Source organism: Gallus gallus, chromosome 2 (assembly GCF_016699485.2).
Source record: "Gallus gallus isolate bGalGal1 chromosome 2, bGalGal1.mat.broiler.GRCg7b, whole genome shotgun sequence".
Taxonomy (NCBI): domain Eukaryota; kingdom Metazoa; phylum Chordata; class Aves; order Galliformes; family Phasianidae; genus Gallus; species Gallus gallus.
This window is the reverse complement of record NC_052533.1, coordinates 72635896-72650097: the sequence shown is the minus strand read 5'-3', so window position 1 is coordinate 72650097 and position 14202 is coordinate 72635896. Positions and strand designations below refer to the sequence as shown.

Below are 14202 nucleotides of genomic sequence, written 5' to 3'. Positions count from 1 at the left end.
CTGATGAGGGGTAAGGGGATGTAGAGGACTAGTCATGTGTAAGTGGTTGGTGAGTTAGCGTGCTTGTCCAGCCATGCCCTATGCTGGACTAGTACAACCTGTCATCTTACTTTACTACATTCTGGCTCTGCCCTGGGTGAGGGTTCTCTACACCGTGTGCACAAGGCGAGGGTAAGGGGCAAGAGTGCTGTAGCTGGAGTTACATCACACACTGGGAGGACCCTGTATGCCACTGGTGCCAACACAGGTGTGTGAGTGTAGTCCTCTACAGAACCAGCTGGTAAGCAGGATGGAGGTCATGGATATGATTCCTTTAACAGCAAAATAACTTACCCACACACTAACACTGGCAATTTTAAAGCATGCTGACAACTGTTTTCAGTTAGTCTGACGACCACTTAGCTCAGCTGAAATGTAATAATTGTTTTTATTATAATAAAGTTTTTATTAATATAAAAACAAATAAAAGTATTCATCAGCTCAAAAAATGTGGAAGCACGAGCAGCCTGAGGAAGTCCTTATGTTATTTAACATCCTAGATTACAGAAATTTTTACAAGACAAAACCTACCCTAAAGGAACTAGCATGGAACAAGAAGGAACCCGTATACCCATGTGTATATATATATATACACACACACTTATACACATACACAAACACACACACACACACAGATAGTACATTCTAAGATTCATCCTAGCATTTTCATCCAGAGTGAAAAGGCAATGCACTTTTGCTCCAAAGCACCAATTAGCTGTAATTATATCTATATACTGTGTTTCACAGGAATATATAGCATACTCAGTGAGAGTATGATACTCAACACCAACATGATTCTCTGGGATTTGTATATATGTTCTCATTTGAGAAAGCAGAACACAGTGGGTAGGTTAGTAGAAGCGGGCTCAGAAGTGCAAGCTTCTATCCTTTTTTTTTTTTTTTTTTTTTTTGCTTGCTAATTAAAACAAAATTCTACATAACAGAAGCTATCTTTTACTGTGTTCATGTAAAACACCATACAGCATGAAGGAAATGAGATGCTGGATGTGTCTTGAAGATTTTACTGTAGATCTGCTAGAAACAGACCTGAACTTTCGAACTCTTCCAATTCACTTTCTGAAATTTGTTCACCCCAAGGTGAAAATATTCATGTTTTTTCAGTGATCATTCTGCACCTCTCAAATAAAGTAATTAACAAATAGCACAAAACTTTCTACCCAGGAATCAAGGACTAAGCTACCCAGGAAACTAAGCTGAATATCATTTAGGATGAAAAATGCCTAGGTGTCTCTGGGACAGAGAGACTACACAAAGAAGTTATGGCTCCTGCCCGGGTCTGAGGATTCCCAGCTTAGACACACAGGTGGTGAGGACTATACTGTGGGAGATGGTAGGTATTGCCACCATTCTTAACCCTTTCAGAAAGGTTTCCAGCACTAAATACAGCCAGGTGCATAGACTGATAGGTTCAAGTGCCCTAATCAGAGAAAAAAACATACAAATATCAAATACAACATTACCCTCGGCAAATCTATCATAAAACAAGGAATATATCAAAATTAAAGATCAAAATGTAAAGATGCAGCAAATAACATTCGTGCAGACAGAAAGCCTTCTAATAGTCAGTGATAACCATCTGCTCACAAGTACCAATGTATTTCCCTGCTCCTATTGGACTATTTAGAATGAGGCCCTGCCCTTTAAAGAAGATGCACACTGTTATCAGTGAGGAGCAGCAGCAGAAGCTGCCTATACACAAGTCTCTTTGATTCTCTGCCGCATTGAAGGGACAAATTCCTGCTGATGCTGCTTCAAGAGTTACTAGGCATGACAATTTCCCATTTTTACAGTAGGTAATTACAGTCCAGCCCAGTGATTCTGAAACATTGTTAACTGAATCTTGGCATTTGCGGTAGTTCAATCATAACCTCGGTTGCCAGTGCACACCACTGAAATGGGATTCAGCCAATAAAACATTTATCTGAAAGGTTTCAGATGTGCCCAGAACACTTACTATAAAATAGAGTTTTTCCTGTACTTAGTCCTTCAGAGACATAACTTGAAGCATGGGGGCTTCTTACCATTCTTTTTTTTCCCAGTAGTTTTCTATCAAATTGCTTATTCTACTGAACTTCTTTGTATATTTCAATAAAGAAGCATTTGCTCTTTGTAGATCCTGCAAATAATTTTATCAACATATTGGCAGGAACATACCTTGAGAAAAGTAGGAGAATAACCCCACCATCTAGTAAGCAGTCATTTACTTATGCTTTAATAAACCAAGCAATAATGGTCCCTTTCCCACAGTAGCAAAACAAATACATTTCCAGCAGAACACATCATCATCCTTTTCAACATAGGGATAAGTTCAGCACAGTTTCCTATTATTTAATTTCCACAGCTTTCAGAAACTTTTTTTTTTTGCCCCCTACTCCAAAGTACATGCAGAAAGTGACACTGCAATCACCTGGAAAAAGGTCCAATTAGCTTTTTACTTAAACTCAAAATGTTTTACAGCTGCAGCAGTCTTGCAGTTAACAAGAAGCTAGCATAACTCCGTAGATCACCAGTATGCTCTAGTATGATGCTGCCAGGTCGTTTTCCTTTACCACACTGGGGATAGCTACTTCTTTTCACATCCATCTCAGCTATATAGATCCATCCCACTCTTCCTAAACATTACAGAATCCATTATGAATATATTTTCACAATGATAGCAAGCATTTTCTCACTATACTCATTGTGGGAAGATTAATATTCACTCAATTATACAGATTGAAAAGCAAGATACAGGAAAGCTAAATGACTCAGTCAGGCCCCCTTGGAAATCTCCATCAAAGCAAGGAACTGAAGCTAGGTTTTTAAGCTGGGACACCAGCTAATACATTACGTACTAAACATTAATAAAGTACTCAAGACTCCAACAAGTACAAGTCTAAAGGAATGAATTATTTTGAAAAGTTTGGTATTTCAGTGCTTTCAACAGTGATAGTAAACACTTTAGTAGAAATAGGCTAGAAAGTTAACAGACTAGATACTCCTTGTGAAGACTAAGATCTTCACAACAGGAAAGGATGCTAGAAACAGATCCTTAACTTTGGTCACCCAGTAAAAGCACTATGATGACTTCAGGCATATTTCTTCTTGTTAGATTTTAAGCTAGATCATAAAAGGCAAAAAAAAGAAAAAAGTGATAGCATAAGAATAACATCATTGTAAACAATTGCATGCTTTAATCTTTCTCTGTTGAATTTTTTCCACAATTTAAGCATGTTTTCAAGCTTCATGTTGGAACTGATGTCTTACTTTCATCACACCACAGAGTACAAACAGATTTTCTGCTGTTTGCTGAAGAATAAATAGCTTGAAAAGTCATGATTTGTTACAGTCATTATTCCATTTAAAAGAATATATTACTACAGGTTAATATATCTGATTTCCAGAACAGGAAGATTTTCTATTTCTGTGAAAAAATATAAATACAATAGTTATGACTTTCTTTTGCCTCTACAAAGGCTATCATGCTATAGATATGTTACTGACATGTACAGACTGTGCTTCTATACTAGTTAATGTTTTGTTTTTGTTCAAGATTTAAAACCAAAGCTTTATACAAAGATCTTAAGATCTTGTTATAGTTATTCAGCAAGGGAATAATGGAAAAATGTTTTTCTATTTGTAGCATGCTCCCAAGAGCCCTGAAAGGTAATGAACACAAGTTCATAGAAGCACCTTTGAACCAGAATTATAGCCACTGCAATCTCAGTCTCTCTTGTGACAGTGTCTGGGAGAAGTAACAGCTACAGAAGGACTCATTGCTTGAAAGTCTGAGAAGCCTCTACAAGTTACAAACTAATCAAAATAATTCCCAGACAGCATGCTGTGATATTTGCATTGTCAGCTGGTTATTGTGATTTATTGGAAAAGTGGGACGTAGACATAGCAGCACAACGGAATCATGCTGTGATGCTGCAGTAATCTCATTACACAGCTTTTGCAAGCCAAACTCTGCATAGCCACCATTCTCCTTTTCAAAGCTCCAGGCAGAACAAAAAAAAAAAAAAAAAAATAGAGAGAGAAAAAAAATAGAAAAATCCCAGGTGTTTGCATCCATAACTTTGTGTATTCTGAGTATTTTGTATTCTGAGTATTTTGTTTTCCCTATTTTAAGATAGGCGTGCTAGAACAGATCCACTAAATCTTGTTCTAGTAGTTGTGATAATAGTAAAACTTATAATTATGGAATCATTAAGGTTGAAAAAGACCACTAAGACCATCTAGTCCAACCATCAACTCACCACTCATAGTCACTAAACCACGTTTCTCAGTATCATATCTACCCTTTTCCTGAAAACTTGAGAGGACGTTTTTCATAACCTATAACCTGAACCTCCCCATCACACTTAATAAACATAATAAAGCTAGAGAATTAGACATTTTTTTCCCATTGTATCTTCCATGCTTTGACCACAGTCAAAGCAAAGCATTTCTTTTGACTCAATATACTCACAGATCTGAATACATGTTCTTAGAGGTGGTCCCAGAAAAGTTTTGGAATTTACTCATTTCAGCAGCAGTCTCTCTTGGGAACAATCCTCGAAGCAGCTTCTACCCAAACCCTGTGGAAAAGGGTCCATAAGAAATACTGAAGGACACCAGAAAAATCTGTTTTCCCTTCTATCCATAACGAGCAAGATGTTGACCATGTACAGACTCATGTGGTCACTGTGCTTCTGGATTTCAAACAGTGCCATCAAAAACACATGCTACCAACAGCTGACAGTTGACACCTTTCACTGGAAGAATGCAGTTCTTTAAGCCATCCATTTAAGCAACAGAAATAGAAGCCTGTAGGAGGAACAGCTGCAAAAAAAAAAAAAAAAAACAAAACACACAAACCTATGAAATGCTTTGAGGTACTTGTAAGTCAGCTGAAAATGTTTGAGTTTGAATTGCCACGTAATCTCTGACAACAATGCTTTGTTGGTAAGTTACAGGCCTATGATATCAATGAGGGACAGATTACAAGCTCACATCCCACACATTCCACTGTGCAAAGGTATCACAAGCAGCTAGGTCCTCAGGTAGCAGAAGAGTCTGCTTGCCTATTGCTTCAGAAGCTTTTAACAAACAGTACTAGCTATCACTCATGGATGTGCCAGCATGGTTGCAGAGATCAGCAGTTAAAAAAAAAAAAAAAAAGGGGGAAAAACTTTGCAATTAGAATATAAAACAACCATTAAGTAAAGGCTGCAGATCGTATCTGGGATACTATATTCAGCTATAGTCTGCTTCATATGTAAACATAGTCTTTTCTGGTGGACATGAATTGCCACTCCTTACATTCATCAGCACACAAGCACGACAGAATTCAACAATAATTTCATACATGAAAATAATTTTGGCCACTCTTTCATAACCCGTAATTTTCAAGGCACGTTCATACACTCTGGCAACAGATTTGAAAGAAAAAAAAAACAGGATTTTTTTTTTTTACGGCAAAAAAAAAAAAAAAAGACAACCAATTGCAGCTTTTGCACTGGTCCCTAGAAAAGGCAGCTCTCAAACACAAGTACAAAGATTCTCTGAAAAGGAAAGTGCTTACAGAACTTACCTTACAGTAATCCTTTTGCTACCCAAATCCACAGCCCCTCACACATTCTGGTGTGTCAGCAGTAGAAAGCACACTCCCCATTCAACTCTCCATTTGGGATGAACACTTAAAAAAAAGGCCAAATGTATGCAGCAGACTCCAGATGTTGTAGATTGCTGCGTGGGCAAGGAGTGAGGCTGTTCAGCTTCACAGCAAGAAAATAAAATACAGTAAATTACCTTGCCAGGACACCAAAGTGGTACAGATTACTGCTCTTCTTCCATAATCATCTGATGATTAAAGAGCATTTTCCTCATTAAAGTCTCTTAGAAGGGATCACTGTTATCAACTCTTCATTTACTAATTAGACCACATCTAGTTTTTTTACTTCTGTAATTGCAATTTGACACAAACTCTTTAGCCCTCAAAAGCTTTCATGAGAAAGGAAGAGAGCTTTATCACCTATTGAGTAAAAAAAATACTGTTTTCGTTTAAGAGACCTTGAACTTAAAGCTGCATAATTGCAAGGCGAGTTGTTTTTAAAACATATCAACAAGTCGAAAAATCTGACCAAAGTAAACAAACCAAGACAAGCAAAGAACTTGGCTTTCTCCCTCACTGAGGTAAGAGGTCTACATCCTTACATGGAGATAACCAAACCTCTGACGGCAGGAAATACTATTTCCTCTACTAAAAGATGAAGACACATGTTCCAGTTTACAGAGCACATGGGACAAGGAACAACAAACTGGTGTGTGTATGATGCCATGTGAGACAAAGCCAGGACTGCCCCATGCCAGACACAGTCAATTACAGTAGTCCCAGTGCAGGGCACGGCTGGGCCCAGCAGACATGTGTGGGCACCTCATGGAGAGCCTGGGGAAGGGAGGGCACAATGCTGCCAGCAGCTGCCAACAGAGGGTTATTATTCCCCCCCCACACACACACTCCTTCCCAAAACAAACCTCTCATTTTCCACCAGAATTGTAGTACAAAATATTCTCATTTATTATTATGCCCTGAGCACTACCAAGAATCCTAAAATTCAAGAGTGCTGGTCAGTGTACAGGAGTAGCAAGTCATACAGTTAATGTAGAAGTCCTGAAATATTTTTCCTACTATACACACACAAATGAAGCTATATATGATTGAAGTGGTTAAGTAAATCAGATCATTTATACTGCTGTTTTTGTACCAAGATGTTAATATTTTGGCTACGCACCTAATTACCCACCATTTCATCTTTATTGGACTGTATTCACATCACATTTAGTTTTCCAAATGAATGCATACTGTAAGTGCACAATTATCTATAAAGGAAAGAAATTGCTGATGGTGGTTATTTTCCACTATTTCTCCAGAGTGCAGACTCACAGTATTTCTACAGCAGAGAACTAACCCTATCAACGTGAACATCAGACCAGCATACCACTTGAGTATTTTTCTGTAAGTGATACAGCAGCCTCCAAAACACAAGTTTAAAACCAGTGATGATGTCACGCAATATTTTGTCCTACAGGAAAAGAAGGTTAAGGGTTGGTAATACTATGGAAAATCTGAGAACAGGTTGCAGTATCAAACATCAGGAAAGATTATTGAAAAAATAAATCGGCAGAATGTCCTTATAATCAAGCTGCTGTTGAGTAATGCATAAAATAATGCAGTAACATTTTCAAAATAACGTTCTTAAGAAAGAACTTAAAATTTACAGCCTGGTGAGATTCATCCCATTATGGAGGAAACTGACAGAGAATCTAATTAAAGATAGAATAGCAGAACAGTTGGATAAATATAACTTGATAGGCTCAAGCCAGCATGGCTCCGTTAAGGGGGGTAGGGTAGAAATCTCACTTATCAAGCCCAGTAGACTCTTTTCAAAACACACACACACACACACACACACACAAGTAGATGAAGGTGGGCTTAATTAAATTCAGCTTTCAAAAAAATAATGTAATTAGATTTTTCCTATAGGATTATTTTTAATTACACATAAGAATATTAATTATTTAGCTTTATGTCACCAGCTGTGTATTATATGGCTTTCCAAGGGGCAAATGCCTTGATTTAGAAACTAATTATGCAATTGAGAGATAATTCCTAAACTTTATTTTCAAAACTACCACAGATATTTTAAATATGAAATCTCATGGGTCTATCCAGCCAACCATTTGGAAAGGTTAGCAGATAGCAAATGGATGACATTTCTCCATCACATCATGCTGCTTTCATTATAGAACATGATAGCAATCTGGGACAAACCCAAGATACAATCTCATGCTCATTTGTGGGTATAAGCAAGATGATAGCAGATAAAATACAACTTATCTATTACAAGATGTGTCCAGTAAAGAATTAGAAGCACCCAGACCCTCAATCCTTCAAAACAGAATATTTTCTTTTGCATGACACTTAGCCCTCACCACAGCTTAACGATGCAAGACATTTATTAGGAATACATGGAAACCAAGCGCTCAAACAACTGAAAGCTCATCAGTCTCCACCTTGTTGTCATCTATACTGCATAACAACAAAGAGTTACCACATAAACAAATTCTTCTCTTCCCTATGTTGCTGTCTGAGTCACTTTTGAGGCCAGTGAGAAACCCAGTATATTAAAGACAGCAGACCAATTTACCATTGCTATCTTTATCTGCTTACTGAATTTGAAGCTAGCTCAGATAAAGCTAAACTACAACACTGTTAGTGTAGGAGAGGAAACAAAATCACTGGCAGAAATAAGTATTTGTTTATAATGTGCAATTTAAAAGCTTACCCCAGTCTAGCAGAGGCAAAATATTTGTTTCGAAAAAAAAAAAAACAACCTGCTGCTCTCCAAGATCTTGCCAAGTCATAGAAGGTCCTCATCAAACCCTCCCCTGCTTCCTGCCAGACAGCTGCAGAGAGCATTAGCAAGAGGAAGGTGGAAAGCAGCCTCTTCCCATTCTCAGGTTCCAGGAGCAGCACCCACTCTGAATGCCTTTGGGATCACAAGGTACTGCTAGGGAAACCTTGCTTCCCCCTTTGGTTTGCCCTCTCTAAGCTAACAATATTTTAAGCCTCATTTCATTTTTCTTTGTCCGTCAAAAATCTTATTGGAGGAAGGTCTGAGGTGAATGGAGGCACAGGGCAAGAAAATGATGAAAAAACAATGGAATAACGGGGCTGGAATATCTAGCTCTAAAGAAGGACTAGCTCTATAAGACACAACAGAATCATCCTGGCTTTTGTCCTTCATCGTAAGTCCCCAGGAAAGCTAAAACACTGAAATAACCCATGCTGGAAATGAGACAAACCTACGTAACCAAAAATAAAAATTTACAAAGTGGATTAAAAACAAAAACAACAACTCAACAATTAGTACAGAACACAGATTAAAAATTCAGTGCCACAATAGAAAGAATATGGTATGAAGTCTTAATTATCAGTTCCCTGCAGTTAGTCAGGATTTCCCAAATATTCACAGACCTACTTACGCTTGCATGCTTGCGCTTCCTGGCAGACTGTACTGATTTCCTGGACACTTTTGGCTGATTTCTTAATTCAGAGGTGGCAGGTTGTTTTTGTTGCTTTTTAGTTTGCTTGTAAGCCTTTAACAATCCTCTCTCCCATCTCCTCTTTCTTTCCAGTTTGTCTTTTGCAATAAATTTGCTTCTTATACTTTTGAATTCTCAAAAGGAATTTTTACTTTCTTTACTTGGTTAGATCCATATGGCCTGACTGAGGTACCAAGCAGATGCACCATACACGCTGAATAAACCTGAGTCTTGGAAACACCCCTTCATGAGCTATGTTAACTTGCAGTTGTTAGACCTTTAGAAATGGAGGGTGTGCCTTCATCTTGGTATTCAATATTTTGGTTTTTATTTGTCTTTATTAATTTATTAATTGGTCTAATCATTCTCTGCAGCTATGCTTTGCTCTTCCAAGTTGTTTGCTGGCAGGAAGATCACAGTCCAATTGTGTTTTGCGTGACAGGCACTTTATTTTATACTTGCTGTTTGATTATTGTAGATAAGTTTCATTCTTGCAATGTGAAACAAACATGAAGTGATTAATGCACTATCATTCATGAAATTATAGGTCAATAACACATTTGTCTCTTTCCCATGGTGAAGATATGGTTATTTAATCTTACCTCATACCAAACTCATTGAAAAATCTTGTTATCCTTCTCTGCTGCTATCAATAATGAAGGGTTTGAATAATGAACCTCAGTGGTAAACATTAACTAATTTCTTATACTTGCAGGAGTGAGAAAAACTAGGTTTTAACTCAACTTAAAAGCTGATGCAATCAACCAAGTAGCTACCTCAAGTTAGCCAACAATGAATAGAACATTTTACAGTACAAATACTTCAGAATAGAAGAATTTTCTGCCTGAAAACTCTTAAAATATTTCCCTTTTAAGAATATGTGAATATTAGCTTATTTCCCAAAAGGTAGGCCACTGAGTAAACCCACTAACTACATAATCTTGATTACACTTAGAGCATGATTTCAGTCTCCCATTTACTGTTCAGAAAGTTGAATGCAGTTGTCTCTTTCACATCCACTTCCATATGATAATACTGCTTAACTTTCCAATCGCTAAGTTATTCTGAGGAGGAAAAAAAAACATAAGGAGAATGAAGTGTATTCCTCAGTCTCCACATCAAAACCCTCACCTCACAGCACCAATCTGAGAAGCTAAATGGACAGATGACCCTTTCTTCACTTATGCTGGGAATCCCAGTCTGACAGACTCAAGGACAATCCCTGTCATTAACCTCTGATCATTGTTGAATCATCTGTATACAAAAAGAATTTGTGGGCTCAGGCAAGTTAATGCATGACACAGCCACTGCTAGCTTGATCCTTGTCCTGCTTTCAGTCAAAACAGCGTTAATAGCAGACCAGTGTTTTGGTTCTTGTTCTCCAACTTAGAGATATGGTCTGGAACCATGTCAAATGTCCTGCACAAGTCCAGGTAGACAACATCAGTTGCCCTTGAAATTCCACTTGAAGTTGTTGATATTCATGATAAAACAAGCAAGCCTCTATAAGTTTTCTGTGTTCAGTGCAGTGCTTACCACCTCGTATATGCAATCAGATAAAACTCACGCTAAAAGAAAGGAAGATTCAAGTGTTAGAGTTGCAGAACCCATACCAAGCATGTCTACAGTGGAAATACAGGGCACTGAATGCAGTCATCCAGCAGCAACCATGAATAACTATAACTGTAGCAGCACCATGTTCTGATTATGCAACATCACACAGGACAGTAGCAGTTAAGAGTGCAGCTGATATAACTGAAAATGTATGAGCATCAGCAGGATTTAATGCTTCTTATTTTAGAAGTGTTACAATTCTATCATAGCATGCCATGCATCAAAATCATCCCGAGGAACTCAATTTTAAGTGAAATGCAGGATTTTTTTCTTGTGTTTCTGTGCAACATATTTGGTAAGATGGTATCATTTGATAGCTCTAAGAAACATAGACATAAAAGCATATACATCTTTCTAAGGCAAATTATAAAATGATGGCAAAAAAAATTAAATACCCGAATTATTAGAAATAAAAGCCAAACACTAATGTGTATTTTAGCTCAGAGAAGCCCGCAAAAAAAAAAAAAAAAAAAAAAAAAAAAAAAAAAAAAAGTATGGTCTGAAACTGCAGTAGATTAATGTTGGAGCATGTATTGGAATTGTATTACCACAGGCTCAGAAATACCTTTTAATGGCTTTCCTTTTGAAATGACCAAGTCTTGAACATAAAAGTCAATCACCAGGAAATGTCATAAAGCTCAGAAATAATGAAGATAGATGGATGCTGTCTCAAATGCAAGTTTGCCAGCTAGATGGCCAGATTAATTAATGATTCACATATATATCTCTGCTTCCCCTGGCATCTAGGAAACATTTGGGAGTGTCTTGGCACCTAATTAAAGCTACATTTCTAGGTTCCACATAAGAAAAAACCTTGTACTTACTCCCTGGAGCATCTCCTTTTACATAAGGTTTTGCTGTTATGCTGTTTCACTGTTTTGTTTTTAAAGGATGAAAGCTTAAGATACCTAATAAAATAAGGTTGCTTACCTCTCTTAAAGCTCCCTTTATTATTATTCTTCTACAGGTATTAATTAGCAGTGATGGAATATACTGAAGATTCAACTGAACATTGATTTATTTCTGAACAGCTCTAATGCATCAAAGCCCTACCGACTGTATAATAGGATCAGACACATCAAGGATAAATTATTAAAAAAATAAATACTACTGTAAGATCTTAAGAAAATACACTGGACACAAACGAGGATTTCTTTTACTGTTAATCCCCTAGCGAGGAAGCCACAGGCTGCCATAAGGCCCTCAGCCTTCTCTGTTCCAGGCTGAACAAACCAAGGAACCTCAGCCACTCCTCATACACATAGCACTCTAGATCCATCAGCAACATCATAGTCCTCATTTGAACACTAATAGTTGTACGTTCTTTGTGTATTGTGGCACCCAAACCGCACACAATGCTTGAGGTGGTAAGGCCACACAGCGCAGAGCAGAACAACCCCTTTCCTTACTTGGCTTAGAAGTGCTGGGCCTGATGCACTCCAGAGCGTGACTGCAGTGTGCCCTGGCAGCCAAAAGAGCCAGACTCAGATTCAACTTGACATCAAGTACACCCAGATCCTTTCCTGTGGGCCTGCTCTCCAGCCTCTCATCCTCCAGTCTGTATATAGAGCCATGAATCCAGAATTACCCTGTTAAACTTCAGGCAGTTGGTGACTGCCTAGCCTTCTAGTTTGTCAAAGTCTCTCTGCATGGCCCAGGGCAGATCACGCCTCACCCATCTGGTGGCTTTCACTGATGGAGAGACAGCATCAGTGGACCAAGGAAAGGCAACCAATGCCATCTATCTGGATTTGTGCAATGCCTTTGACACGGTCCCACACTATATCCTCATCTCTAAATGGGAGAGATACAGATTTGAAGAATGGACCACTCAGTAGATAAAGAATTGGCTGATTGTTGTAGTGAGAGCACTGTTGTCAATGACCCTACATCCAGGTGGAGGCTGGTCACGAGCAGTGTCCCCCAGAGTTCTGTCTTGGGAACTGTGTTCTTCAACATCTTTATTGATGCAAGGTCCTACACCTGGGTCAGGGCAATCCCAAGTACAAACATAAGCTGGGCAGAGAATGGCCTGAAAGCAGCCCTGAGGAAAAGAATTTGGAGGTTGTCCATTGACAAAAGACCCATCATGAGCTGGCAATGTGTGCTTGTGGCCCAGATGGCCAACTGTATCCCAGGTTGCATCAAGAGAAACATGACCAGCAGGTTAATAGAGGTGATTCTGCCTCTATACTCTGCTCTTGTGAGACCCCCCTGCTGTGCTGCATCCAGTTCTAGGGTTCCCAACACAAGAACAATTTTGAACTGCTGTAGCAGGTCCAGAGGAGGGCCATAAAGATGACCAGAAGCACCCTTCCCCCTATGAGAACAGGCTGAGAGAGCTGGGGCTCTTCAGTCTGAAGAATAGAAGGCTCTGGGAGGACCTTAGAGTGGCCCTGTAGTATTTGAAAGGGCCCTTCAGGAAAGCTGGGGAGGGACTTGGCAGTGACAGGACAAGGGGAAATGACTTTAAACTGGAAAAGGTTAGACTTAGGCTAGATATTAGGAAGAAGATATTTACTGTAAGAGTGGTGAGACACTGGAACATGTTGCCCAGAGAGGTTGTGAATGTCCCCTCCCTGGAGGCATTCAAGGCCAGGCTGGATGGGGCTTTGAGCAACTTGGTCTAGTTGGAGGTGTCGCTGCCTATAGGAGGAACATCAGAACTAGATGATCTTAAAGAGCTCATTCAACAAAAAACATTCTATGGCCTCTCTATCCTTGAGGGAGTCAACTTCTCCTAACGTATTGTCATTTGCAAACTTGGTGTACCTTCAAGTCCTGCATCCAATTCATTGATAAAAACATTAAAGAGAACTGGCCCTAAAATGGAGCCCTGCAAAACCCCACAAGTAACCACTTCATCAGCCTGATGTAACTTCGTTTACTATAACCCTTTGGGCCTGTCCTGTCATCTAATTGTCCACTCTCACGTTATGTTTTCATCTAGGTCTATGCTAAAGATATCGTCCAGAATGATACTGAGAGAAACAATAGCTTTGTTGAAATCCAAGAAAGTTACATCAACTGGCTCCCCTTGGTCAATTCTAATGAATTTATCCTACTTTTATGTAGATTACATAAACAGGACTTTCCTCTTGCAAACAATGTTTGCACTGTCTTTCAGAGTATTTTTTTTTCCAATAACTCCCAGAATAATCTCCATAATTTTGCTAGGTACTGAAGTGAGACTGACAGGATTGTGATTATCAAGAGCTTCACTCTTGCCCTTAATGAAACTTGAGGCAATGTTTGCCAGCTTGCAGACAACAAAGTCCTTTCCAGATTCCCAAGCCTGTTGAAAAATAATTGAGAAGTCTCAATGACATCAGACAGCTCTTTGATTACCCTATGATGAATCCCATCAGGATCCATAGACTTCCATGCAAATTCCACACAAGTTTGGAGTTGGCTGGGAGTTAACCATCACCACAGTCACAGTAGTCCAACTCAAAGCTT

General features: G+C 38.8%; 1 protein-coding gene across 1 annotated transcript in view; it reads right to left on the bottom strand.

The window, feature by feature from the left end:
* The window catches only part of CDH12 (cadherin 12), a 528906-nt gene that overhangs the window by 404866 nt on the left and 109838 nt on the right, over positions 1–14202 (bottom strand). Inside the window, exon 2 of the mRNA XM_025147686.3 lies at positions 4511–4619. The gene's annotated coding sequence lies outside the window, so the exon portion shown is untranslated. The remainder of the gene's footprint in view (positions 1–4510; positions 4620–14202) is intronic.